The following is a 4,962-nucleotide window of genomic DNA, read 5'->3' as shown; positions in this document are numbered from 1 at the left end:
TGTTTCCACCAAGTACAGTCGTGGTTCTAATGATTTGTAAACTGAAATTTTCCTTTTACCTTTTTGGACTCTTTATGTCGACAGACCAACAGAAAAAGAAAGGATCCCTATACTTAGAAGCACGATTGCTCAATTCCCATGGGAAATTGGGTTGCTGCTACACAATGAGGCCTTGCTTAAAATACAAGGGATTTACTGAGGCGCTCCTAGAATCTCCATGCCCAATCTTCGTGGTCAGTGGAAAACAGTGGCAACCTAATCAAGCAAGACCTCTCAAGATTCGGGTCCAATTGAAATGAAAGTTTGGTCAAGATTCCCATCTTCCTAAAGTAGTGATAGAATGTAAGGGAAATGGAAAAAATGGTGAAAGAAGGTGGCTATGATTACCAACTAGCCGGTGTGAGGAAGGCAATGCGTTCTGTTTAAGTGTATGGTTTCTCTTTTTACCTCCTCCCTGATCCCAGATACCTTAATATGAAGGATGCTGGTTACGGCTAACATTTTAAATATTAGGTGAAAGTGAGCTAACACTACTATGGAATGATATGATAAAGGATGGGGTGTCTACAGCCATGCCACCCTGAATGTTCCCGATCTCATCTGATCTTGGAAGCTAAGCAGGGTTGGCCTGGTTAGTACTTGGATGGGAGACCACCTAGGAAGACCAGGTGCCATAGGTGATTTTTTTTTAAAAAAGGATGGTGTGTGTGTATCTCCTAGGTTAAAGATAAAAACTTTCCAAGATTAGGACAATAAGTCCGATATTTTCAATTTTATTAAATGCTTTTCATGTGCCAGATACCATGCTCTGTGCTGGAGATGCAAAGGTTGAAGAAAATAGTTCATAATCTAGTTCGACAATCCCCAAATTTGGAAAATATAAAGAAAGGAAAAATTGACTAACAATCATATGACCCTAATACAAAACTTAATATTTTAATGTATTTCTTTTATTTCTTCTTTTTCTTAAAAAAATTAATATTTAGTTCATATCATAAGGACACACTTACACACTGCTTTCCCCCATTGTACTGGATGTCTTCATTCAGTCTCTCCTGATCTGCTTATGCTCACTTTCTCCCTATTCTGTTACTTGAAAGGTTGGTTAGTGTGGATGCCATCAAAAGCCTTGCTTGTCCTCCAGCTTCTACTAGCGTTAACCAATGGGAAATTATGGAACGTTACTGGGGAGCTGAAGGGGAATGCTATTAGAATATTTATTATCCTGGATCCCCTCCCCGGAGTGTGGCTTCAGGATGGCTGTGTCCCTCGGCTTAAAGAAGTCACACGTGGACTATGAGGCGGACCTGTTCGTATGACTGTCCTTGCAAGTTCTGGCAATTTCCCTTAACTTGCAAGAATAGTCAGGTTTAGAGCTAGCCACAGCTCCTCTTGTACTAACGCTGTGCCTTAAGTTTTCCTGCACCCTGTTCATGCCTTTGTAAGAAGTTTCTTTCCTGAACCTGCCTGAAATTATTCTAATGTGAATTTATCATCCGTTTTCTTCTGAAACCCTGACTGATATACCTACTAACATCATATAAAGCATGGGTGAATATATCATAATGAACTCAATTTCCTTCTTGTTATTGTTACTTGAAATTATTTATTATTTTAAATTATGTTGCAGAGAATCTCTTGCTAATGGCTCCCTCCCCTTCTGTTTCTCTTCTCACCCTAATATTTAAAAATATTACCCTAATACTTTTAGCTAAGGTTCTGAAAATTGGAAATGCAGCTTAAAGTTTTCTGAAATCTTTGCAAGTGTCTTAGTACAAATTATAAAAATGTTTTGTAAAAGGACTACACAAATGCATACTATTCTGTAAATATGACAATTTCTCTACACCTTCACCAGAATTGAATATTCTTATTTTAAAATAATTTTGCCGATTCTATGGTTTTAAGATTCATCATTTATTCATCATTCTCTTAATTACTAATAAGCTCATCTCTTGTCCCACATTTGTTAATCATATATATTTTCCTCATATGTAAATTTTCTCTGAGTGTCTTTGTCCATTTACTGATCTAGGTTTTTGTGTTCTTTTATATTGATCAATGTGAGCCATTTATAAAAAAATAATGCTTCATTAGTATTTGCTGCAACTATTATCTCAAGTCCGACTTTGGCTTTTGTACATCTCTGTGCTAGAATTTTAAAAATTAAATCTTAAGTCATTGGATCTGTTGATCTTCTCCTTTGTGTCTTACTCAATTGCTCTAAGCTTAGAAAGTTCTTCCTCCTCTGGAGATTGAATTCTTATTCGCTTCTTTTTTTTCTCTAGTTTTTCTAAGATTTGATGTTTTTTATATTTAATTCTTTAACCCATCTGGAATTGATTTCTCTGCATGATGTGAAGTAAGGGCCTAAAAATTGATTTTTTTCCCTCCCAAATTGCTACCCAGAAGTCCCAGCACCATTTGTTAAATAATTCTTCCTTTTCTCATTGATGTCTCCTTTATCATATATTAAATTCTCATACATACTGGAATATATTTCTGGGCTATTTTGTTCCATTGATCTGCCTGTCTCTTCCTGTGCTAGCATCACACTAGCCAAAAGGGACTTATTTAGATATGTTTGGCTAAGAAGATATGCAAGAAAGAGGCAGCCTGAGCAATTGAGGCCAACTATAAAATTTTGATGTAACAATAAGAAAGCTATATTCTTTATGTTTTTCTCTTTGTTCTATTTTCTTTTAGGGGAATATCTCAATAAAAAAGAAAGTGCAAATATTAGTCAATGGGGTACTAGAAACTAAAAATGGATAGAAAATTATTTTAAAAAATTAAAAATTTTTCATTTACCTTTTTAAAATGATCCTAAGACTCTTGGCCCAAGTAAGTTCCTGGTATCTTTCATGGTCCATGAATTTGTATGAACTTTAAATACATGATCTCATTTTATCCTCAGATAATTTCTTTGTGGGGCACATATTGTTATCCCTATTTGTCACATCTTCAGAATATCTCGGGCCTCTGTAACCGAACCAGGATTCAAAATAGACCCCCAATAACAAAGACAGAAAGCAATATTTCTCTGGCTTCTTTCTCTATTGCAATGTATCAACCACAGCACTCTTCACATCCTTTACAAATAAGCCAGTGGAACCCCTAGCGAGTATGGTGTGGTCTGTAATTAGTCTTCTCATCACAAGATGACATCTAACAATTTACCTCCTGTCCTGCTCCAACAATCTGTGATGATGTTCTACCAAGACACCATCAAAAATGCTGAAACTTGCCAATATCCAGCCCAAGTCTGCTGACGCCTGATGTTGAGGCAAATGGAGCCAGGGCTGGGGAAGTGGAGATGAAGGGCCTGCAGGGGAAAGGGGATAACGAGACTTCATCGAAAAATGGATTGCATCCCTCAGGATACCCAAGGAGTAAAGACAGATTATAGGTTCTGAGGTAGCAAAATTAGAAAGACAATTATGGAGTTGTATAACTATAACCATAGGATGTTGATTAACAGTTCCCGTGAACCTGGAGGAAGTCACCAGGGGCCAGGCGACCAGCTCCCTTTATATCTCTGTTCTACTTAATATTTTCCTCGACGACTTGCATGAAGACAAAGAAGGTGCATTTATCATGTCTGAAATTAACATTGGAAGCATAATGAGTACAGTGGTGACACTCTAGGAGCCCAAATCAGTCTCAGTAGATTGAGCAGTGGACCTATATACCTAACTTGGAATATTGTAGGCTACTCAAATACTAAATCAAAGCAGCAGTCCAGGGATATGTTTGAGAAAAGGTAGGTGCTGCTTGAATGTGACTTCCACATGGCCACTCAAATCCTAGTTCTCTCACTTTCCAGTTTGCTTCTTTTCTCCATCACATTCTGCAGTCACACAAATTAGTTTCTTGAGAGAAGTCTTTCCTTACTTGGTGTGGTAGGCAGAATTCTAAGATGATTCCCATAGATCTTCCTCCCATGTATAATTCCCTCCCCTGTTAATTATGATGAGATATCACACTATGCGAGGTTATGAGACAAAAGGGATTTTGCAGATAATTAAGGTTACTAATCAGATGACTGAGCTAGGGAGATGGTTCAGGTGGGCCTAACATAATCACAGGAGCCCTTTAAGAGCTGAGAGTTTTCTCTGGCTGGTGGTATACAAGGAAATCAGAGAAATTCAAAGTGTGAGAAGGACTTGATGCAATGTGGCTGGTTTGGAGATAAAGGAGCCATGTGAGAAGGAATGTGGGCAGCCTCTAGGAGCAGAGAGTGGCCCCTGGCAGCAAAGAAATGGGGACCTCAGTCCTACAACCCCAAGGAACTGAGTTCTTCCAATAATCTAGATGAGCTTAGATGTGGATTCTTCTCCAGACCCTCTGGATGAGAGCTCAGCCCAGTTGGCACCAGGATTTCAACCTTGTGATATCCTGAGCAGAGAACCCAGCTACGCACACACAGATTTCTGGACCACGGAACTGTGAGTTAATAAATGGGGATTGTCTTAACTTGCTAAGTTTTTGGTACTCTGTTATAGAAGGCATAGAAAATGCACACACTTGGTTGACGTGCTTTGATATCATGGTAGTAGTAATAATCATAATTTATTGCGAACTTTCTATGTATTGAGTACAGGATTTCTCTCAATTAATCCTCATCTCCACTATATGACCTAGGTTATAAATTGTTCAAAGTGACCTACTATGTAAAGCCAGGATTTGAATACTTTCATTGAGTTATAAGATGACCCTACTCCCCACATTTTCGTGCATCGGTTCATCAACATCCCCTGGTCTATAATCACTTTGCGGAGTTTTCGAGTCTGAATGTCATATTCCACCTGTCATCGTGGGAGTCTCCCTTTTACTAAGGAACACCACAGCGCTTTAGCATGTCCCCCTTTAGCTCCAGCTTCCCTGTATTTCCTGCTCAAGGCTTCTCTGGCTACTCAAAACCTGGGGTTTCTCTACTTCTTCCCCATTTCCTTGGCACAA

General features: G+C 38.6%; 1 pseudogene; it reads left to right on the top strand.

Moving 5' to 3' along the window:
• The first annotated feature begins 562 nt into the window (after window positions 1-562).
• LOC111736029 lies at window positions 563-680 on the top strand (annotated as a pseudogene).
• Window positions 681-4,962: the final 4,282 nt, after the last annotated feature.

This window comes from Pteropus vampyrus, unplaced genomic scaffold, assembly GCF_000151845.1.
Source record: "Pteropus vampyrus isolate Shadow unplaced genomic scaffold, Pvam_2.0 Scaffold16, whole genome shotgun sequence".
NCBI classification, from domain to species: Eukaryota; Metazoa; Chordata; class Mammalia; order Chiroptera; family Pteropodidae; genus Pteropus; species Pteropus vampyrus.
Note: the sequence above shows the minus strand (reverse complement) of the source record. Positions and strands in the feature narration are given on the sequence as shown.